Source organism: Enhydra lutris, unplaced genomic scaffold (genome assembly GCF_002288905.1).
Source record: "Enhydra lutris kenyoni isolate GAN:26980312 unplaced genomic scaffold, ASM228890v2 scaffoldscaffold97, whole genome shotgun sequence".
NCBI classification, from domain to species: Eukaryota; Metazoa; Chordata; class Mammalia; order Carnivora; family Mustelidae; genus Enhydra; species Enhydra lutris.
This window is the reverse complement of record NW_019154181.1, coordinates 1,940,786-1,965,138: the sequence shown is the minus strand read 5'-3', so window position 1 is coordinate 1,965,138 and position 24,353 is coordinate 1,940,786. Positions and strand designations below refer to the sequence as shown.

Here is a 24,353-nt window from a genome sequence, read left to right as displayed (position 1 = left end):
GTCTTTCTCTCTGTCAAATAAATTTAAAAAAAAAAAAAAAAAAAAGAACAATGCCCACAGGCCCGGGGGGTGGGGGTGGGGAGCTGTTGTTAGGGAAGCACAAGGCGTGCTTTCTGGTCTGGGCTGGGGGTAGAGCAAAGGCAGGTTACAAGCTGGGTGCTCTAGCAAGATCAGGACCAGCTTGCGGGATACGGCAGGTGCATCTGAGGCAGTGGGGTTGAAGAACAAGAGGCACGAGCCTCTGTATGGGGGGGAGAAGGCCATGCAGGCAGAGCACAGAGACAGTGGGGGGTACGTGGGAGTGCGGAGTCCGCAGGGGGCAGGCGGGCTGGTGGAGGCCGCAGGGCTTCAATCGGCACATGACGGAATCTGGACTTGCCCACTGTGCTTATTCACTTTCAAGATTTTGCCATATCCCTGTAACAACAATAACAACAGTGGATAACACACAGCATGCACTGTGTGCCAGGCACTGTCTTAGGAACTGTCTCACTGAATTCCTACTATACGTGGCACTATTGTCAGTTTACTATTTTTCTTTAAGTCCATTTCCTTTTGGCACAACTGGGTGGCTTAGTCAGCTAAGCCTCTGGCTCGGGTCGTGATCCCAGGGTCCTAGGATCGAGTCCCACATCGGGCTCCTTGCTCAGTGGGGAGCCCGCTTCTCCCTCTGCCTGCCGCTCCCCTTGCTTGTGCTATTTCCCTCTAACAAATACATACAAATCATTAAAAAAAAGTCAATAATTTTTTTAAAAATCTACTTACTTTTACATTCAAATACCCACTTTAACAACATATGACGAGATCAGGGATCACTGTGATGGCATTTTGGAAGAGGGGGGCCTTCGTGTTTCGTTTTTGAGGTATCACAGAGAGCAAATAATACTCACCATCTTTGAGTGTCAGTTCACACCTACAACCGAGCACAGTCACAGCGCTGAACTACCATCACCGCTAATTCCAGAACATGATCATTACGCCCAGAAGGAAACCTGTACCCGTGAGCAGACCCCTTCCCCCGGCCACTAAGACGTTCTGTCTCTAGGGATTTGCCCATTCCAGACATTACAGATGAATGGAAATCATCCCACCTCTGGCCTTCTGTCTTGTTCTTCCACCGAACATTTTTTCAAGGTTCGTCTGTGTTGCATTACGTATCAGTACATTCCTTTTCACGGCTGAATAATTTTCCCCCGTATGGATACACGTTTTATCTGTGTTGGAGGACGTCTGGGTGGTTACCCCCTTTACCAGCTATCACGAATAGTGTTGCTATGAACATCTGCATCCAAGTGTTTGCACGGACGGACGTGTTCAGCTCTCCTGGGCATACACTGAGGAGTGGACCTGCTGGTTCACACAGTCAGTCCACGTTGAACTTTCTCAACTGCCATAGTACTATGGCATTTCTAAGATAACTTGTGAAAATGAGTAACGTTCAAGTGCGCACCACTTAAAATTATTTTAGGAAATACTGCTGGAGCGAAGCTACGGATGCTGGCTTTTGTTTTGTTTGGGAGCAGAGGAGTGACGCTGTTGGAAGAGTATTTCTGGAATCCTGACCAAGCAGCACAGGGTGAGAAGGCCAGGGTGGGGAAGAGGGAGGGTGATATGGACGGAAAAGGACTTACGCCGACCCCAAGGGAGGCGATGAAGGGAACTGGGGCCTGAATGTGGGTGCAGCAGGGCAACAAAAGGGCAGGAGACCTCAGACTTAAACACAGAGCAGGAGACTCAAACCCTGATGGCCACATGTCAGTGCGGGGTCCAACAGGTGGGGGTGGAAGTAGCCAGGAGGACAGAGGCTCCCTGCACAGAAGATAAAGGTGGGAAGGGTTTACAAGTTTCAGGAGAAGGAAAGAGCCAGAACCAGTGGTTTCATTTCAAACAGCCAAACGTAGCTGGAGGTTCTGGCAAAACAGGCATGAAAAAGGCTGAATGGCAGCAGTGGCAGCCAGCACCTAGAGCTGGGGAGGGGAACTGGGGTCCGCATGTCCCTCTGGGAGGGGCGTGTGAGAGCATCTGGGGAGAACAGGGTAGATCAGGGACTGGGATGGAACTCAGGAGGCTGGCAGTCTCTGGGCAAAGTCCGACAAGGGCAGGGGTGCCAGGAGACACAAGAAGAACCCCCAGCGCAGGAGAGGGGAGAGCTGGGAGTGCTGGGAGTGCTGCTGATCAGCAGGGACAGAGGAGCATTCAAAGGATGAGGCAAGGAGCATGCTTCTGGGTGCCGTGAGCAGCAGCGGGTGACTGGGGGAGCCCGGCCTCCTCCTAGTGACGCCAACCAGTGGCTCAGACACTCTCGCGAGGGAGGCCCCACGGAACTTCCCGCCCCATAGCTCCACGGCATATGCTACCTCCTCCCCAGTCTCAGGGCAAAACTGGACCCATCACCCAATTCCCCTTCCCACCAGGGATCCTCTGCTGGAGGATCCACCACCTGCTGCCCACCGGGGCTTCCGGCTCTCCCTCCACTTCTCCCTCCTTCCTCCCACGACCTCTGGACTGCAGCTCTTGTGGGACAGAGGCCCCGACTGTCTCCACACTGCTGCCTGCCTCACAGGGCCTGGCACAGCGCCTGGCACACATCTGCCACAGGAATGAATGACTCCACAGGGCACCGAGTCCAGCCCCACCTGCTCACACACTCCCCCCAACTTCCCCTCCCGGCATCCTGTGCTCCTCTCCGTACCTCCCCCCACCTACCAAACCTCCAGATGCTCTGACGGAATATAAAACACGACCTGTCGATGCTGTAGTTCAGAAATAACAGTTAGGCAGAGTGGAATGATGGCCACTCTCCCCACCACTATCTGGCCCCATCACTGAATCTCAGTTTTCTCTGGAAAATGGGAATGGCACCCTGCAAGACACCATGAGACAGTGGACAGGAACAGGTTGTGAGAACTGGTGAAAGCTTTGGCTTCTACTAGTTTCCATGCTTGCCCACATCATTAGCAGGCCCGTGGCCCCTTGCCACCCATTGCCAACTCAGAAGAAGAGTAAAGCAGGACCAAGCTGATGGGGGCGGGGCAGATTTTTGAGTCAATTTCACACTAAACTGAACAAGCAGAAACAAACAGCAGTCTGCAAACCATGTCTTTTTTTTCCCCCTAATTCTTAAAAGATTAAAGTATGCTGCCAAATGTCAAAACACAAAAGCCAAAAAGAAATTAAAGTTGTTATTTTCCTTTTGGTTTTATCTCCATTAGCCAAACGCTTTTGTTCAAACAATGTTTACACTGCCATTGTCCTGATTTGTTTAGAAAAATAATAAAAGGGGGCACTTCCAGCACAGAGGCCTGAGCGCATACACAAATCTGCCCAGTTTCTCCTGGGCCCAGAAAACACTCCAGCTGAGAAATCTGTTGCGCCAGAGGCTGAGGAAGAACTGTTTACTTGCCTCAGAATCCTCACAGGCCACGTCAGTACCCAAGCCTCCTCCTCCTCCGGCCACCCTGGGGATAAGCAGCTGTGAGAACAGGGCAGTTCTTCAGCACGCTTATGCCTCACAAAGAAAACGTGAACCAGAGGCCTGGGGATGGCTTGGGGACGGCTTAGGGATGGCCAGGGGACGGCCACTGAGCAGAGAGCCCAATGTGGGGCTCGATCCCAGGACCCTGAGATCATGACCTGAACCGAAGGCAGAGGCTTTAACCCACTGGAGCCACCCAGGAGCCCCCTGGCTGTGCTTCTAACATACTCTGTGCTGACTATGTGCCCGAATTCTGCAGGGGAGGCATTTTACAGGTGAGAGAGGTGAGTAACACAGAGCATGAGCTGGGGGAAGTCTGTGCCCCTACCAGAGCCACAACACGACCTGTGGAAACCCGGGACGAGCGCAGTCCTTAACCTGGGCTAATTTAAGGTTACTCCGGTGAGGCTGCCTTTCTCCTCTCCCATACCATCATCACATGCTCCCTCCCAAGCCGCTCCTTGGAGGATCTGAGGTCTTCCAAAGGACCAGCTTTCAAGGCTGACCCATTTCGTTCCAGGTAATTTCTACCCTGGAGCTCCCACCTGACTGATGAACCCTTCCTGGCCTGACCTGTCCCCTGACCTGAGAGCGGAATCGCTCTCCTGGGTCCCACAAAAGCCCCTTGCTCTTCGCTGTAGTAATGAGTTCTACTCACCAAGTATTTCCAAGTCAGTCCCTCTGCGTTTCTCCACCCCCTCTGAGGTCAGTCACGGCACCAGCCAATAAACTGTGCAAGAAGTGACATGTGGCGTTTTTTTGTCACTTTAAAAGCCAGCGTGTGATTCTCTGAACTCCCTTCTCAAATGGTGGTGATGGTGGAGGCCTTGAAGATGGACCTCCTTATCTATCCGCGGGAAGGGAAACCGTGTCCACACGCAAACCTGTGCACCAATGTTCACAGCAGCACTGCTTATGACAGCAAGGTGGAAAGACCTTTGTCCGTCGGCAGATGAATGCATAAAGACAATGCGGTATAGCCATAAATGGAACACTGTGCAGCCTTAAAAAGGAATGGAGTACAGATACGTGCTACAACACGAGGAACTTTGAAAATACGCTGAAGAGGAGACAACCACAAAAGGTCACAGAGTGTATAATCCCACTTATACGAAATGTCCAGAACAGGCCCACCCACACAGACAGGAAGGAGACCAGAGGCTGACGGAAGAGGGGGGGAGGGGATAACTGCTTAATGGATATGAGGTGTTTTGGGGAGTGATGAAATGTTGTAAAATACAACTGTGAGGGATGGTTGTACAACTCTGAATACACAAGAAACTACTGAACTGTACATTTCAAACAAGTGAACTTTACTGCATGGTATATAAATTGTGTATCAAAGCTGTTAACCAATAACAGAAAAGCAGACAGGGTGCTTCCATCAGCCTGGGCCCATGAACGACTATGATGACCACACATGCCGGACACGCAGCAAGAGGACAAGTAAGGCCACGGACACGCGAGGGACTGCTTGTTTTCCAACATCGAGTGGCCCATCCCCATGCAGACTCCAAATGCTTCTACACTATTGTATGTTCACGTTGAAAATGTGTCTGCGGTCAATTAACTTAAAAATCATGGAAGGAAGCCAGGGTCGTGGTTCTGTCCCAATAGAGACCAGACTCTGTCCCAAGGCCACAGTCTGAATCCTTAAACACAGGAGATGGGGTGGGAAGGAAGTACTTGGAAAAAGTCTGGCTAGATTGAAATTAATTCCTAGCCTGAGAAATTTTTACAACTCACAACACAACAAACTCATCTTCCAAAAACCTAAAGAGCTCACAGAAATTAAGAAATAAACAACCAATACCCCATCTCAAGATGGGAAAAGAACTGTCCATGCAAAAATAGAAATGGTCTTTAAACACTTCAGAAAAATCTAAATTAAAACTACATTGAGCAGAAGCAGTTGGGTTCTTGGATATCAAAACAGCAAAACACCAAAAAGGAAGTTGAGAGGACCCCACTCCCACTATCCAAGCCACTGTCAAGCCTTCCTGACACCCTATAACCGTGCGCCTTCCACCAAGTAGAAAATGAACACCAAAGCAGCAAGCAAAACAAACAAACAAACAAACAAACAAAAATAAACCACATGGAGATACTTTGGACACCCGTCAGGTTGGCAAAAATCCAAACATCTGACTATACGTTCTCTTGGCGAGGCTGTGGGGAAACAGGCACTCACAGTTGCTGATGCAGCACAACGGCAGCCAGCCCTGCAGAGGGCAAGCAGGCAAAATCAATCAAACCACAAACGTGTTTACCCGCCCCCGCCCCAGCGATGTCCCAGGGACCCGACCCTCAGGTCCACCTACAGGTGCCCGAAAGGACGCAGGTAAGGTGACTGGGTGTAGGTGCGTGAATGCCGCTGCAGAGGGGATGGGACAGAAAACGAAGTAAAACAAGGGAAATGACTCTTGTTCCTCCAAGAAAAGGGAATACTACATAGCTCAAAGAGAATGGTGACGACTCTCCAAGTACTGACGTAGAAAAGTCTCCAGGCTACAGTGGTCAGTCAAAGAGCAAGGTGTAGAGGCTAGGTGCGGGAACAAAAAGGGAGAAGGAAGGATGTAAGTCTGAGAATTTGTGTTTGTCTTATTTGTGTAAAGGAACACTAGAAGGATATCCAAACTACTGAAAGGGGTTGTCTATTAAGGAGAAAGGAGGTGGGGAACGAGGCAGATGACATCAGAGGTGAAGGACAAGATCTCTCAGAGTATACTTTTGTATCTTTTTTAGACCTATGTCAACGTGTGGCCCATTCCAAAGAACATAAAAAGAAAAAGAAACATAAAAAAAAAAAAAAATGTAAGGGGAGCCAGGGTGGCTCAGTGGGTTAAGCCTCTGCCTTTGGCTCAGGTCATGATCTAGGGGGTCCTGGGATCGGGCCCCGCATTGGGCTCTCTGCTCGGCAGGGAGCCTGCTTCCCCCCCCCCCCCCCGCCTGCCTCTCTGCCTACTTGTGATCTCTCTCTCTGTGTCAAATAAATAAATAAAATCTTAAAAAAAAAAATGTAAGCCCTATCCTCATTAAAACAATATCAAAGCCCTTGGCCAGCAGGTCCCAGATGCCGCTGGCCTCAGCAGGACAGGAGTAAGCGTCACCCAGGCCCTCTGTTCCTCCGCTGGCCCACCTGTGAGAGCCCCCACAACCCCGGGAAAGCTCAAGGGCAGGCACCAGCAGCCAGCCCCGCCACGGTCTCTGCCAGGCTCTGCAGGTTTCACACCTGGAAGGCTGCAAATGGCCTGTGGTGGTCTTTCCCAACTGTCCACACCCCTTTCCAACCTGCACTCTCCCCTGCACTGCCCAGAGATCTGTGCACCCCCATTCCCACCCTCCCATCCCTACTCACCCCTCCTACCCCTCACCTCCACTCCACCCCATGCCCGCCCAGGCCCCGAACAGGTCTCTCTCTGATCAGCAGGGGCAAAGGGAAGGGAGGGAAGAACAAGAAGCCGTGAGCACCCCCAACTTGAGCAGCAAGAGAGTCCCCAGCACCGGCGACCAGCCAGGCAGCAGCAGAGTGTTGGGGCATGCGGGTCGATCCAACACAAGCCCTGTCTGCCAGGACGGCACATGACACAGCCCATGAGCAGGAAACACAGCTGACTCCTTACGGTGGGAGCCCAAAGGGTACAGACCAGGTGTGGACTGGGCAAGGGGGTGGTCAAGGCGGGCGAGCGGCCCGCAGAGCACACTCCAAGCAAAATAAGTGTCTCGGTCCCCAGCGTGGCAAGCAGAGAGAGGAGAGCGGTGAGAGGTGAGGCCAGGAGAGACTCTTCCTCCAGGCCCCCCAGGGCAAGGGGCACCCCGCCCTCCAGACCCACCAGACAGTGCAAGCTCCCCGGCAGGCAGCCCTCCTCCCTGCCCATCTCTCTCTCTCTCTCTCTCTCTCTCTCTCTCTCTCGGTCCCTGGAGAACTAAGGGGGAAAAGCTGAAAACAAAAGCTGCAAGTGAGGACAGGCTTTGGCCCTCAAAGGGGTGATACTCATTCAATGGTCTGGAAATTTCTCTCTGAAGTGACTCAGTGCTCAAAAGATGCGAAGTGAAGGAGGTAGTGTGCTCTCTCATCTTCAACAAAAGCAGCAGCAAAACCGTGTTTCCACGTGACCTCCCGGAAGGAGCGCGACCTTAGGCTGACTGATTTAAATGATATTTCCATGAGCCTCACAGGGCAGTTTTTTTTAGAAATCTCATTTCTGAGGCCTCAATTCGCAAAGCCAGTGGGTTACAAAATGAGTTTTTTCTCTTAAAGAAGACAACATTTCCCCTTTCCAAATTTTAAATGGATTTCCTTCTTCCAATTTGAAAAGAACAAAAACAAAGACCTTGATAATAGCTTTTAAGTTTCTATCAAAAAGATTTCTTAAATATTCACCAGTCGGTAGTGTGAGGCAGCACCCAAACGCAAACTCAAAGTGGTGAGTCTACCCCATGCCACCCCCGCCCCCCGCCACCAGGCCCCCAGCCAGACGCAGCACAGAGCAAGGGCCTGCCCTCCTCCCGGGACAGGCAGCCTTGTGGGAGAGCTGACTCTTCCACGGGGGATGGCTCAGCAACCGGGCAGGCGTGCGTCACAGCGGTGGGCAGAGAAATCAGGGGCCTTCCCCCGGTGCGGCAGACCTGCTCATGGAACCCCTCTCGTGTCCCCATGTGATGCCAATGCTGAGGGCCCCGGAAGGAAATGACCGTCACAGACAGGTCACGGCTCTCCCTGAAGTGAGCGAGCTGACCACGACCTAGACCAGCTCTCTGGACTGGATCAGAGTGAGCTGGTGAACCTCAGGCAAACACGTTTCCTAAGGAACTGGCCTGTGGCCTCTTCTGGGGGCTTCTTTTTTTTTTTATTTTTTTTTAAGATTGATTGATTTATTTGACAGACAGAAACAGCGAGAGAGGGAACACAACCTGGGGGAGTGGGAGAGCAAGAAGCAGGCTCTGCACTGAGAAGGGAGCCTGACATGGGGCTCGATCCCAGGACCCCAAAATCATGACCTGAGCCGAAGGCAGATGCTTAACCATCTGAGCCACGCAGGCGCCCTATCTCTTCTGGGGACCTCTGAAGAGAGCGGCAATCAACTGTGTGGGAGGAACAGGCTGACGCCACCTCAGCAACGTATCATGGGCTCAGCATCACCAAACGGAAAAGCCACATTCAGCGAACAAAAGTGCTGCTGGCTTGGCCGCTGCTCTTACCTAAGAACAGAAGACAACATTTGAGCATCAGATTAGGTATGGCTTAGTCTACTCTCTAATGTACATCTGAGATGGGGAAACTGAGGCCCAGAGAGGCCGGTGTGCCTCTCTAGAAGTCTCTGAAATGCACGCAGTGCTACAGGTCCTTGGTTCCCCTATCTAGCTCTGAAGTTATCCTCCCCACTGACTGCTCCCTTCCGTGCTTCCCCATCTGAGCACCAGCACCAACAGCCCCGCCCGCCCTCACCCACAGCCACCTGGTTAATCAACCTCTCCAGCCAGCAAAGCAGAGTTCCTCTCGGCCTCCTGGCACCTCTGGGAGCTGCAGACCCCGCTGCCCCCAGCAACGGAGGAGGGGACAAACCACCTCTTCCCACCATGGTCGTTCAAGGGAAAGCTCTGTACCATCCTGGTGATGGTCGCACAGGGTGTCAAGACCCCTGGGTAATAAACAAACCAACGATTTAGAGAAAACAAACCTAGCTACTAATAGCAACTGCAGTGACAAGGCCACAGGTCAAGTTCGAGTCCGATCCTTCCTACTTTCAAATTTTCTTCGATGACCATTAAAACAGGCACCCTGAACATTCTCCGAGACTCAGGATAAAAAAGAAAATCAGCCTGGAAATACCGTATTATAGACAATCTATTTTGGTAGAGCAGACTGAAACTCAAATCAAAATTAAGCACGAACTAGGTCCCAAGCATGGGATGTGGGTCCTGAATGGCCCAAAAGACCTGGTTACAAAGCCATACTCCCCCTAGGCAGGCCTGAGATCTTCAGAGTCAAATCCCCAGGCTCCTCCCCAACCCTGGTCCAGGAGTGAGGGCCTCTGCGGTTCTGGCCCCAGAGAGAAGTCCCTCGGAGCTTTCCCACTGGTTCCACTGGCAGGAAAACCACTGGACACCACATAATCCTCTTTACCCAGCGTCTCTGAGCTTAAACCACCCTACTCTGGGGAAGGCTGTCCTCCCAGATTCCTTCCTTGTCTATTTACCCCCACCTTGTTTGCTAAACAAATATGAAATGGCCTCAAGTAGCGGGTTCCCAACTCACACATGTGAACCTCTGGGGAGCTTTGGAAACATATGTGGGCTCAGGCCCCCTCCCAGAACAATTAAAACAGAAGGTAGTGGGGCACGAACACTGGCATTAAAAAAAAAAAAGCAACTCCCTAGGCGATTCCGACAAAGCACAGGAGCCAAGCAGAAAACCACTGGCTTAGAGACACCCAGAGGACAATGAAAAGCACCTCAACAAAGAAATCCAGGCAATGAGGAAAGGAGGGGGGTGCTGGGTTAGAACCCAAAGTACAGGCCACACTGGAGCTAGCACAGACTGACTTTGAGCTGAGCTTCCTGATGGCCAAAGCAAAGAGGGTTCTCTGTCCACAAGCGAGAAATAAAGCAGATTCACAGAAGTTCTTCCTTGCCCTGGGACCTGAGATGAACGCCTCCCTGAGACCCTCCGAAGGAGGACACACACCGTGATGCAATGAGAGCGTATGCCACTTCTCACCCCACAGGGCAGCCTTCGGAAGGGTGCCCACCAGTCCGCAATGAGCGTATCCTGGGCTGCCCTTGAAATCCATGCTAGAAATAAAAGCCTACCCGAAATCAAGGTCCACACATAAAATATGCCACCAAGTTCACTCTGTCTTCCTGACCACGACGTACCTAGCCTGCTCCCCTGAACTCCAGCGCCTTGTCATGACAACAGAAGAGCACAGACGCTGTTTACTGAAGTAGAGAAATAAAGGAAGTGACTCATGAAAACACCAAGAACACTGAGACTGTCCCCATAACGCAGGAGCGGAAAGAGCAAGCACTTCTCTCAGTGCCAATGCAGAGAAAGGCCACTGCTCACCCTCAGACCCACTGCTGGGATCTCTCAGCTCTCAGAGCTCTCAAGACTGGCAGGCCGTAAGCAGGCCTCACGGCCACCAAAACCAAAAAATGACAGAGGCCTCCGAGTCCCTTACACATCGTATACTTTGCTGTTATGTATGATATACCTCGGGAAGAAGTTCTCTATAAATGTGTTAAAATCAAAGGATTCAAGAAGTGACGGCCCTCCTACCCCTTATTCGTGACGTTTTCTTTTTGGTCTGTGCACTGCATCACCACGTTTCAAAGTGAGCACTGACAAGTTAGAGCGGTGACTACTCACAATCACCAAAGGCAGAAACAACCCCAGTGTCCACCAGCGGACGGGCAGATGCTCTGCGGTCGAACTACACAATGGAATACTATTCAGCTATAAAAAGGAATGACACACGTGACCCCAGGGCTGAACCTGGAAAACACGGCTAAGTGACAGAAGCCAGACACAGACAGTCACGTATGGAGGATGCCATGCATGTGAAATGCCCAGCACAGGCAAATCCTAGGGACAGAAAGCAGATCAGTCCTTTTCAGGGGCTGGGTGATGGGAGGATCAGGCGCAACTGCTTAATGGGTACGGGTTTCCTTCCGGGGTGATGAAAAAAGTCTGTGAACGACGCTGTGGTAATGACTGTCCAACAGCGTAAATATACTTAATAGCCCTGAATTCTTAACGCTTTGAAATGGCTACCAGGGTAAATTTTGTGTCACATGTATTTTACAATAAAAAAATTAAAATGGGAAAATTCTCATTGTTCTGGGGCACTTGGGTGGCTCAGTCGGTTAAGCATCCAACCCTTGATTTCGGCTCAGGTCATGTTCTCAGGGTTGTGGGATCGAGCCCCACATTGGGCTCCATGCTCAGCACGGAGTCTACTTAGGATTCTCTCTCTCCCTCTTCCTCTGCCCCATCCCTGTGCTGCGTGTGCCCACTCCCTTGCTCTCTCAAATAGATAAATAAAATCTTTTTTAAAAAATCATTGTTTGGGGGCGCCTGGGTGGCTCAGTGGATTAAGCTGCTGCCTTCGGCTCAGGTCATGATCTCAGTGTCCTGGGATCGAGCCCCGCATCGGGCTCTCTGTTCAGCGGGGAGCCTGCTTCCTCCTCTCTCTCTGCCTGCCTCTCTGCCTACTTGTGATCTCTCTCTGTGTCAAATAAATAAATAAAATCTTTTAAAAAAATAAATAAATAGGGGTACCTGGGTGGCTCAGTGGGTTAAAGCCTCTGCCTTCAGCTCAGGTCATGATCTCAGGGTCCTGGGATCGAGCCCCACATCGGGCTCTCTGCTCAGCAGGGAGCCTGCTTCCCTCTCTCTCTCTCTCTCTGCCTGCCTCTCTGCCTACTTGTGATCTCTCTCTCTCTCTGTCAAATAAATAAAATCTTAAAAATAAATAAATAAATAAATAAAATAAAAATCGTTGTTTTGTTCTAATAGAAGTGCTAAAAAAACTCAACCCACATTAAGATTTTGTATAAAGATGCATCACTGGGGCGCCTGGGTGGCTCAGTTGTTAAGTGGCTGCCTTTGGCTCGTGTCATGATCCCGGGGTCCTAGGATCGAGCCCCACATCAGGCACCCTGCTCAGCGGGAAGCCTGCTTCTCCCTCTGACACTCCCCCTGCTTGTGTTCCCTCTCTTGCTGTGTCTTTCTCTGCCAAATAAATAAATAAAATCTTTTTTAAAAAGTGCATCATTATTCCACATGTGCAGAAAGTCAGCTTCAATCCCAGAGCATTCAAAAATCAAAATTAGGATGGCAGGTGATCAGTCTTCTCTTAAAAACAAGTTTCCAAAGAGCCCGTATCTGCTTGCGATGTGTATCAAGGCACTTATCCATGATGTAAGTCTGGGATTTGCTTTGAAAATAATCGAAGAGGGGGGAGGGGGCAGGATCCTAGATGAGCACACTCAAATATTCTATACTTATATGATTGAAATTCTCCATAATGGTAAGTTGTGCTTTGTTTTCAAGCAATTCCCGAATCTTTCATATTCTGGATAATGCTCTACAGAGGTAAAAAGAACTAGATGCTCCAAGGCTGTCAAGTTTTGGTGGCTCTACCTGGGGCCCTCCCCCTGTGCCCTACAGTTTACGGTCACCGGGGCAGGCCCATCCACAAGAGGCCACATACAGGGCTCCCCGGTAAAGAACCAGAGCCCCAGTTCACACCGCCAGGCAGCAACACATGGACTCATCTGACCTAGTCCTTCAACCTGCAAATCGATACATTATCTAGACTTCCAAGATACCTGCCCCGAATTCAGCTATCAGCTACGGTCAGGAAACAGGGAAATCTTTCACTGGAATGCCTTTAACAGAGCTATGGAACCCCCACCGCTGCAGACAGAGCTCGCCTCCCAGCACCGAGGAAGCAGGATGCTTCCAGGCTCTCATTTCACCTCAGGATGCTACAACAGGAGGCTAAAATTTCAATTGCCTATCCACTTGCTTCTCCTCCCTCTCCTTCATCTTCCAGAACTAGATGAGGGGTGGGAGGCCAGGCAGGTATCCCTCCCTCCCTCCCTGTTGTCTTCCCAGTACCTAGGAAAGTGCGTGGCCTATAGTAGGTGCTCGACTAAATGTTGTCTGATCCTGACTTCTGATGGATACTATTCTAAAGGTGCATCATAAAGACTAGCTATTCACAAATGCCAGTGCAAGACATCAAATGGAAGGCACCAGAATGTACCAGTGTTGGGTGCCAGAAAAGGAGAAGACAGGAGACAAGGGGTTATGGTACAAACAATACCACCGAAAATAGCATCAGAGATGCTCTGGAATGTAGAGCCCTGGGTCACAGAGAGGGGGGCATGGAGAGGAGGGGTGGCTGTGTGCCAGGCAGAGGAGGGTGCAAGGCGAACGTCTAAAGCAGGGAGGGCAAGGAGGAAGGCATCGAACAGGGAGGCTGGCGAGCTCTACCAACCTGAACCCAAGACACGTCCATGACCAACGCTGTGTAAGGCCCTGGTCTCCAGAGCAGGGCCCAGGGAACGAAGGGAAATGAGGAGGCATTATGGGAGGGGTGGGGGCTGTGGAGAACGGGCACATGAAACCCCATCCAGAGATGGCGCCGACATTGGCGCTGACCCACTGTTGCCAGGCAACAGTGCAGGCCCCTGGCTGCCAAGTGTTCTGATTTGTCAATGAAGCTCCAAGTTTGGATGGCTATGTAAGATCTCCTGATTTTCATGTTGGCGACTCTGGTAGACAGAATAATGGCCTCCCAAAGATGTCCACATCCTAATCCCAGTTACACGGCAAAGAGGAATTAAGATAGCTGACGGGATTAAGGTTTCTAATCAGCCGACCTCAAAACAGGGACAGGAGCCGGGATTATCCAGTGGGCCCAATGTAATGGCAAGGATCCTTAAAAGCGGAAGTGGGAGGCAGAGGTCAGTGTCAGAGTGATGCAGTATGAGGACAGGACCAGCTACTGCTGGCTTTGAAGACAAAAGGGCCCATGAACCAAGGAACATGGACACCCTGTAAAAGCTGGAAAAGGCAAGGAAACAGATCTTCTCCAAAAGCCTCCGAGAAGGAACACAGTCCAGGCTACACCATGATTTTACCCCCCTGAGGCCTGTGTTGGAAGTCTAACTCGCAGGACGACCATTTTAAGACACTGCATTTGTGATCATTTGTTATAGCAGCCATGGGAAACTAATACAACAACCAAATTTCATTTTTAAAAAAAAGGACAGTACAGCCCCAACAAAACACATCTGTGGGCTGAATGGGGCCCATGAACCACTTCCGTCCAGTCTACTCCAAGGAAGAGTTGAAGGCTGGGAATCTCCTGGGTACTTTGCACAGTGCCTGGCCCAGGAGCTCTCTGACACGCATCCCAGGGTTAACCACTAGGTCCCTTACCTTCAAACCCACCCACAAAATTCTCCAGGGATTTCTGGAGAAACAGAGCTGCCTGGGGCACCTAGCTGGCTCAGTGGGTAGAGCATGCAACTCTTGCTCTCGGGACCACGAGTTCAAGCCTCATTTGGGCATAAAGCTTCCTCACCAAAAAAAAAACCAAAAAATAAAAGCTGCTTGAGTGTAAGCATCGGGAGCTCCATTCCCAGCGGACCTGCTAGCCATAAGCAATGCAGACACACGCCCAGACCCCACCTAGGACCTGAGACACTGGCCTACAGTATCATGGACGGGCTGAGAACCCTTTTCAACTCTGCCTTCTCCTGCAAGCATGGAGAAGGGAGGGCTGTGCAGCTCCCTGGGGAAGCCTCCAGGCCCCACCGCCAGCCACCCACAGGGCACCCTCTGGCTCAGTGACTCCCCGGCACCGACAGCAATGAGATCACTTTGGGTTTTTTTTAAACAGCAGAGGAACACTTTTCAAAGGAGCTCTTTTTAGTTTCCCACGTTCAGAGCGGCGCAGAGCTGCTCTGATCAGAGGCAAAGTGGAGGACCCAGAGCACTGCCCACTCAACCACCGAAAGGTTGTGCGAAAGCCACCGCGACTCAGCGCGCCCTGCCGCATATCCAGCCCTTCCTCCTCCCCGCCCGCCCTGCTCAGCCAGGCTAGAGCCGCCCTTCAGGCCCTCGGCAGCGCAGATCTCTGGCCCGGAGGCCTCTCATTGGTGTGCCCCAGAGCTCCCACTTTTCCTTCCTACCTAACATCTCCTCTGAAGCCTTCTGGGACACCCAGATTCACTCTCGGGGTCTGATACCACTTTTTCCATTCCTCCCTCCCTGGGCTGCCATTACTTTCTCTCCATCAGGAGCAGCTCTCTGCAGAACACGAGCTACTCGAGTCAGGAACACACAGCTCTTCACGGATGCATTCCCATCCTACGGTGCACAGTACATATGTGCTCAATAAACACTAAAGATGGACTGGACCACAAACTAATTTTTTTCTGGAAACATCCAAGTTACGATATGGTGACATGCATCAGATGCACCAGGTAAAACCTCCCTTCTGATCTTCCACTGATAAAGTGAATCTGCCTCAGTCGGGTACTCTGAACCACAACTATCTTTAGGATCAGCAAACAGGTGGGGCCCAATCTTTTCTCCTGCCCTCACCGGGGTTTACCGTCTTGGCTATACACCAGCTCCCGCTGGCAAAGCAGCTCAAAGGCAAACTCCAGCAGCCCGGGGAGTCATCTGTCCCTGGCACGATTCCACCTTCTCTGCCGCCCCCTCCCTCTTTCCCGCAGCCGGTCCTCAGCTCCTCCACAGTAGCTCAGGGCCCAGCACCCCACATCTCCTCGCTGCACAGGCTTCTGGCTCCAATGTTCTCCCACTTCTAATCCCTGACGTTCCCAGAGGCTCCCCTGAGCACACAGTTCATCTCGTCAGCCCACGCATACCATGAAAATCATCTGGGGCACTTCTAAAAAAACTCCTGGCTCTCCCTCCCGGGTCTGGGGTGGGGCCCCAGCACAGGCATTTTTAAAAAGCTTCCCAGGCCATGTGATCTGCAGGTGCAGCCAAGGAGGAAAACTTCGGGCTCGCAGGCTGTCCCATCCACACTTCCCAGCCAGAGCCAAGGCCTCCAGGGCCCCTGCCTCTCCCCGAACAGACCAGGGCTCCAGGACCTCCCTTCGCGCTGACACACACCTTGTGCTCTCTCTGGAACTGCGACCCATCCAGTTTCACCAACCTGCCCAGTCAGGCCCTGCCCCAGGGTCCCTCCCCCAAAGACTTGAACTCCCTACTGCTAACAGCACTGAATCCCGGGGCCGCTGCCTCATCAGAGTCCATGGCCATTGGGCCACCTTAGTCCTCACTGTTCCCAGCAGGCATCCACAGAGCAGAACTGCCTCTGTGAATGTGGGGTGCCCCAACCCATCCCAAGCTCTGCCCCCTGCTGTTCCCTCCATCTGAAATGACTTCCCATCTGTCTTCTGTACCTGGACCCTGCCCCCTGTCCTCTGAGGTCCACCTCAAATCCCACCTTCTCCCTGATGTCTTCCCTGACCCTTCCAGACTCTTCTCCATTCTCGATGCCCTGACAAAAAATCAAAATCACGGCTCAGCAAACCACCAGCTTCTAATTGTCTCACAAACGTTAACTTTGTCTTCTCAATCGGTGGCAGGAAACATGGCCTTTCATTTACACCCATCATTTTGACTAGAGACCACATGCTGCATATTTTCCAGGCCGACGCCGACCTCAAATATTCTGCTCTAATGTCATGAAATTGTCCTTGACTTGATGCCCATACGTCTACATCAACTGGACTGCTTCTCATAAAGCAGCATCAAAATTCTTCCCCTGTCCTCTGTTTCCCAAATTTTTGGACCCAAAGTACAGTCACTGTACCCCAGGACAGCAACGGATATCAAACAGGTGCTCATGGAGAGGTTGCTTTCAAGTAAAAATGTGACTTTTCAGGCTGTCACTATTCCTCCACTACGACTTTTGCGGGGAGGGAGGGGAAGGGTGCAGACTCTGAACAGCCCAGCTTCTAGCTCTCACGATTTATTCACCTCAGCCTCAGAGAGTTTACAAAACAACAAATTTGAGTCCAAACCTCCCGGGCCTCCCGAGAGCACAGGGCAGGTACTGACACATAGCTGTTTACCATTCCTTGGCTTGGGAGCTGCAGGCCATTTTCAAACCTTGGGAAAGCGATCACACCCCAACCTCCACATACACTATTAAGACCAGAAAAATCACCCAGTTAATTGCCCGCTGAGGAAGGAGACACTTTATATTTTTAATTGTAGAACTTTTTAAGACTATCGAGTTCTTCTACAGGAACCCGATCACGTTTTAACAACCGGCATTAACCAGGAGACTTTTTTTTAGTCCTTAATCCCCATGTGTCATGTTTACAGAGCCAATGTGCAGAGCTTTAGGATTACAGAGTAAAAAAGAAATGAGCCCTTTCCTCAGAGCAATTTGGGCAATTATTTTAACACAGTTTTGCAAACACAAAAACCCTTACCAGCCCACACAGATTTCCTCCCAGCCAACCCAGCTGGGGTCCTCCCAGGTCCCTGCTGTACGCCACCAGGCAGACAGAGGTCTTTGAATTTACTTCCGTGGCCCCGGACAGGGAGGTGAGGGGTTGTCACAGAAACGGCTTCGTGAGGCTCCAAAACCAGACGGATAGGTATGAGACTGACTGGGGGCACAGGAACAAGCCTGACCCCTCTGAGCCACAGTCTGCTCATCTGTTGTGAAACGCGTACCTCCCAGGTACAGCGAGGCAGTGGGAGCACCTGGCAGGGCTATAGAGTGAGGGAGTGGAAATAATGTGGTTTTGACTCTGACACAGGTGGCAGCAAATACCAGCTGGGGTAACTTAACTGGCTGTGTGGCCTGAGGCAGGCAGCTGAACCCCTCTGAGCCTTAGTTTTTGCATATGCAAAAAGAGAAATAGTGACCCTGCAGGATGACAGAAATTCAATATTGTGCATAAGAGGAGTAGCATAGGGCCTGGAACATAGAAGACATTCAAAAACTGTCAGGGCTCTCTTTCTCACACACACACACAGGTTTGGTTTTGATGGACAAGCTGATAATTACTATTGGAGGAAAACAATCCCCCCCACCAAACTCTAAACACCGAAGAATATTAAATCAATCTGAACCGTTGGAGGGAGGAGGATTGACTTCCATTAACACCAGTGGCCATCCCTAATGGCCCCGTGGGAGTCTCTTGGTGCCCTGCCCTTTCTCAACTGAATTTCTAAAAAGCCTTGACAGTGAACGTCTTGTTGATGTGTGGGAACGATGAACTGGCTTTTCTAACAGAATCCTAGATTTACTGCCCCTCCGAAGGGCACTGATGTCTTACAGCCCCTTCATGAACGAACACACCCCAACTAACTCACACAGTGATGATGCCTGGGCCCACAGTCCCGGTTCTGATCACAGAAGAACAAAAGTGAAAACATCTCTTTGACAAACGAAACTCCCTTCTCAAGGGTCATGCCATCATCTTGTGGGCGATTCAGGCACATTTCAGAGGCAGAAAAGCACCGCTGTGTTTGAGTGTCCCAGCAGTCAGGCACCCCCTTCGTATTCAGTCCTCTGGGCCAGGGTCCCCAGATCTGGGTCCGGGGCCAGGAACGTGCGCAGCACCTGGAAACTGGCTGAAAATGTACTTTCTCAGACTTCACCCCAAACCTACTGACTCAGACACTCTGGGGTGGAGCCCGGCAATGTGTCTAACAGGACTTCTGGGTGATTCCAATGCACGCTTGGAGTCTGAGAAACGCCAGTCTCTTCTGCAAGATGGTTATTATTAGCCCTACTTGGGAGAGGAGGAAAACACAACTCAGTGATTAGAGTGCTCAAAGCCACCCAGCCAGGAGACCAATTTGTACCCACGTCTGAATCCAAAGCTATTTCTCACATGGCCTTTGTAGTCAAATTGTCTGTACCATTTGGTGCCCTCCGCTACTGAGCCACCGTGATGCGACGATGACATTAGCTTAAGAGGGGTAGGAGTGAGAGGAAGGCTGAAGCCTGCACTCAGAAGTGATTAATTATAGATGCTTTTAAATCCACATCATGCATCAGCCTTAGACGGTCAGCCATCCCTCAGGACGAGCCTGCTTTTCCCTGTTCCATTTATCAGCGGGGTTGCCATGAAAAGAAGGGGGGGGGTGGTCCCTTCATTTACAGCTCTCTGTGCACCCGCTGCCTAGCACTGCTTTGAACAGAAAGAGGAGAAGTTACCTGTTCTGTCTCCAGAGCGCTTGAAGTGCAGCCTTGACCAACAGGAAGGCTTGTCGGTGCCCAAGCACAAAGGTTCCAGCACCTGGGGATGCTGGGAATGAGTCACCAGAAAGAATCCAATGCATGTACACCGAGCATTTTAACAATGTTGCCGATCTGGTTCAAAGGACTCAGGCCTTTTTTTTTTTTAATCTAATCCTAAATCTGGCGTCTATCAGTTCAAGTGGTTCATTAAACTCTTGACATTCAACCCACAGGGCTTTCACAGATCCTAGGTTAGGAAAAAGTCCTCTCATTCGCCATTCCCAGCCTTCTACATTGACTTGGTGGTGATTTTCAAGACCACAAGTGTATGCCATAATTTAGATAAGCATACCTAACACGGAGGGGCTGGTGGGGTAGAAAGCCAGGTTTGGGAATCACCCAGACCTTGGTTTGACTCCCAGCTGTGCCAGTTCCCCACAAGTTACTTAACCTCTCTGGGTCTCTATCTCCACTTGAAGATGGGTGGGGTAATCCCATCTTACATGGTTGTTTGGTTTTTGTTGTTGTTTTTTTAAAGAAGGCTTCCTGGCCAGCGTGGAGCCCAATAGGGGGCTTGAACTCACAATCCTGATATCAAGATCTCGCTGAGATCAAGAATAGGTCACTTAAAGATCTGAGCTGAGATAAGAAAAGGACACTTAACAGGCTGAGCTGTGCAGGTGCCCTTTTTTGTCACCCTATTTCTATGTTGATGTGAAGACAAAATGAAATTACGTTAAAAAAGTCTGCTGACACAACTTTGCATTTCAAGACATAAAAAACTTAACCACATGACAGGAAAATAGATCTAGTCAAAAAGTCCATAGATGGGTTACACTCAATACACTCACTTAAGGGCCGACACTTCCTTCACTCTATTTGTTTTTGTAAGTTTCCATTCTTAGACACCTCGAATAAGCTCAATCAGACCAAAGAAAATTCCATTGACAAAGTGATCAGAAAGCATGTCAATTTTCAAAAACTCAACAGATGGACATAAACAGTCATTTCACAGTGCAGCTGACAAAAACAAAATGTGCTCTCTCCCGCCCTCCTCAATCTTAGTTGCATCGTCCCACAGGACTCAGTCCGCCATCAACTTGCAGTAGGCCTTGACGCAGGTTTCTCATCTCTGTGATACTCGGCTTCTCAAATGAGAAAGCAAGTATAAGAATATCTCCGAATCCAACAAACCCCTTCGAATCCAGGCCCCATCACTTACTAGCTGTGTGACCTTGAGCACATGGCTTAAGCCTCTGAGCCTCACTCAGCTTCCTCAACTGCAGAAGCTGGATAATATGCCTGTGGCTGATGACACCCATGTGTCACATAACATGACAGACCCACATGACATATGACAGCTAGACCAACAGTAGTGGTTTTTGCAAGAGCAAGAGATAACCGTGAACCCTGCAGTAGGGGATCAATAAAAGGTTGCTCCTCCGCCCCCGCCCAGGACAACTCATTCACACCTCAGACTTTTACTGAGCATCTACCATGTGTCAGAGACTGGAGTGGGGCTGGAGAAGCAGAGCAAGACTGGCCTTGAAGATGTCACAGTGCCACAAGAGCCCCAGATACAGAGACCAAGTGGTTATGTGCTCGCTCCAAAGACTGTTGGGGGGGGGGCACTGAGGCTTGGAGAGAAGCAATGGTGGAGGTGGCTGGCAAAGGCTACACAGAAGACATTGGTTTAAACTGAACAGATGAAGAGAGTTCAGCAGACAGATGGGGGGCAGGGTCTGAACTAGAAAAATCCTCATATCCCCCAACCTCAAGTTCCCCAAATGCAAGCCTTTTCATTTTTTTTTTAAGATTTTATTTATTTGACAGAGATCACAAATAGGCAGAAAAGCAGGCAGAGAGAGAGGAGGAAGCAGGCTCCCCGCTGAGCAGAGAGCCCGATGCGATGTGGGGCTCGATCCCAGGACCCTAAGATCATGACCTGAGCCAAAGGCAGAGGCTTAACCCACTAAGCCACCCAGGTGACCCAAGCCCTTTCATTTCTGCAAGGCTCAGGGTCACCAGGTACTCATGCCATGAAAGGACAAACACCACAGTCATCTATGATCTGTCAGTATGATAGGAAGGTTCTGGGGGACAAGAGGAACAACTGCCAAAAAGCCTTAAAAACTTTAATGCACTTCCCAAGAGTATGAAAGGACAGTTCCATGCATGAAAATTTCTTGGCCCTTTAGTCCACAAAGAACTGGAAGTTACCCTCATCCTAATGCAATCTTCGGCGGTGGGGGGCGGGGAGCCCACTTTTAAGTTCTGGAAGCCATTAAAACAAATCAAGCCATTAAAACAAATCAAAGTCCTAAAAACCCTCCATCTACTTTTGGAGGACTCTTATCAGAATCCCAACTCGGGAAACTCGCACCTTACCAGGGAAGACAGTTATGTTAGGAGGCATCAATTATACTTCTACAAAGGCTTTTTTTTTTTTTTTTTTTACAAGGGATGGGCCATTTCCAAGGCTGCATACACCAAGCTAGGTATCATCACTTGCAAGTGACATCTCTGCACATCGGCTACCGTGTTTGACACAACACACCTTGCTGGGACAGAGTTCTCCATCAAACCACCCACCTGTCAAACTCAAGGTTCAAGGAGGCAAAAAGCTTGCGTAAAGGGGGAGAGATCAGTACATCCCACAGGACCATCCAAACTTGGTCCAGGGCCCTGTGGGATGCAATCCTGAATTGTGTCTTAACAATAATTTGCACTTTCCCTAACTCTTTACTGGCCAGTATTATCTCATGCAACGCTTACAGAAGAAAGCCCAGTGGTAACATGACCAAGCCCATATTAAAACTAAAGAAACTAGTAAGCTTTAAAAATATAAAAGCAAAAATACAGATAGAGAAAAGAGCAGATCTTGGTGGCTTCTCTGACACCATCACGGATCCCAAATACAATCACTGGAGCAAGAACAAGTCAGAAAAAAAAAAAAACCCTGTAGTCCCTTCTGATGTTCATTTAAATACAGATGAAAACTTAATTATCAGTATGAACTCAATCACTGCTGTGCAGCATTCAGTATATGATTTTGCCAGCACCTATCATCTGGTATCTAGAGCTACAAGATGTACATGTTTTCTGCCAAATCCTCATTATCTTACGTAATTGGGAGGGGGGTAATTAAAATTCACCTTTTTCAATTATTTTAATCCCCTGTTCCAACCTCTTCTTTCACAGGGCATTTTTTGGAGGTAGAAAGGAAGAACTCATACTTCACATCTTTCCCAGCCCATTATCTTGTGTGAATGTTAAAAATAAAAAGGAGGAGGGGGTGTTATCCTGAAGATCTCTCTTAAAAAAAAATTCTCAAATGTGTGGAGAGAGCACCCCGGAGACCAAGCTTCCAGTTCTGGCAGTGACACGGTATCACCGCATGACCTTGGGCAAATCACTGCATCTCTGGGCCTCAGTTTCCCCCACCTGAAGCCCCACATGGTCAAGCCCCATCCTCTCTTAAAGCGCAGACTTCAGAAGCATCTCCGGGCCAAATCAGTGAAGGGACCCCAGGCCATGCCCCTGGGCGTTGGAATGGACTTTCACAGGCCCCTGCTGGGGTTTCTGGGGAGAGCAAGCTGCACCCATCCTCCCCAACCCGCCCCGCAAAGCCACTGGGCCAACTTCAGGTCGCAAACAAAAACCTGTTGGCACGGAGTCTTCTAGGAAAGGCCAGCCTCTCTGAACGCGCTCGGCTCAGGGGGAGCCGCCCCACGGGCAGAGAGAGGAAGGGTCTCCTTGAAGAGGCCGGCCCCCACGCACCCATTCACCCACCCGGATTAGCCGAACAGGACCGTCGGGCGGGGTCTCTGCCATCCCACGCGGAACAAAAGGCAGCTGGAACCAGGCTCTGCCGCCCCCGTCCCCGCTGTGCTGTGGGGGTCGGGGGTGGGGAGGCAGAACCTGGTCCCCGGGGAGGGAAAAGAGCCCCACTCCAGCCCGAAGGCGAGCGGGGACGGGACCGGATCCTAGGACAGAGAGGACCCCTCCCCGGATTCCTGAAGGAAACGGGGCTGGGCTGTGCACGGGGGCGGGAGGGAGATCGCGCTCGGCTCCGGAGGAAAGAGGCGCCTGGCCCGAGGAGGGGAGGAAAGTGCTCTGGGGAGGTGGGGCGGGGTTGTTCCAAGCTGAAAGGTAGAGGATGAGGGCCTGAGGAGGATCCTGGATCTGGGGTGGGAGTAAGAGAGCCCCAGACTCCGGAGGATGTATAAGGAAGAGCTCCCAGATAGGAAAATGGGGGGGGGGGGGGCCCCTTGCAGCGGAAAGAGGGATCCAGATGGGGAGGGGGCCATGCTCCAACCCGTGGGGCGGGGCCTGGTGGGAAAGAAAGGGGTCCCACCTGAGGTGGGGACCCAGCTGGGGCACCTGGGTGCATGCTCTTGGGGGCTGGCTGGAGGGGAGCGGCGCCGTGAGGTAGTCCGTGCCCTGGGGAGGGGAGGGGCCATGCCCTGGGGAGGGGAGGGTCCGCGCCCCGGGGCCCCGCTCCCGCCCCCCGAGGCTCGTGGGCCCCGGCTCACCTCCGCTCCTCCGAGCCTGCCTGGGTGCGCGGCTGCGGCCGCGGGTAGCGCTGGTGAGGCGGGAGCGACCGGAGCCTGCGGAGCCGCCGCAGCCGCCGCCGCTGCCGCCGCCGCCGCCGCGTCTAGCTCCGTTTGACACCCACACACCAGCCAACATGGCGGCCGGGAGGGGGCGCGCCGGCGGCGTGCGCGCGCCCGCTGGCCCCGCCCCTCCACCCTGCCGATGCCCCGCCCCCGCCGAGGCCCCGCCCCCGCGACCTCCCCCCACATACACAAGACCCCGCGCAGACTGCGGAACGCTCCCGCCGCACCCCTCGACCTACGCCCAAATCCCTCAAGCGTCCCTCCAAACTCCACGCATGCATCGAGGACCCCCCCCAATCGCCCACAAACCCTCGCGAATTCATACCCGAACCCACGCACTCAGACACCTCCCCACAAAATCCCCCATCCATACTCTACAAGCATCTCACCACCCTAAGGTACGCACACGGAGCCCTCCACCAGCGCGGAAACTCGGTTCTGAACCTTACAGTGTGCACTTGAAAACATTATTCCCACAGGGGCTTCTCTCAGGAG

The 24,353-nt window shown here is 51.4% G+C and overlaps 1 protein-coding gene across 2 annotated transcripts in view; it reads right to left on the bottom strand.

Moving 5' to 3' along the window:
- Positions 1-23,827, bottom strand: part of LOC111139248 (epsin 2) — an 83,060-nt gene extending 59,233 nt beyond the window's left edge. For both annotated transcript variants that reach the window (XM_022491466.1, XM_022491467.1), the window contains exon 1: positions 23,775-23,827. The gene's annotated coding sequence lies outside the window, so the exon portion shown is untranslated. The remainder of the gene's footprint in view (positions 1-23,774) is intronic.
- Positions 23,828-24,353: the final 526 nt, after the last annotated feature.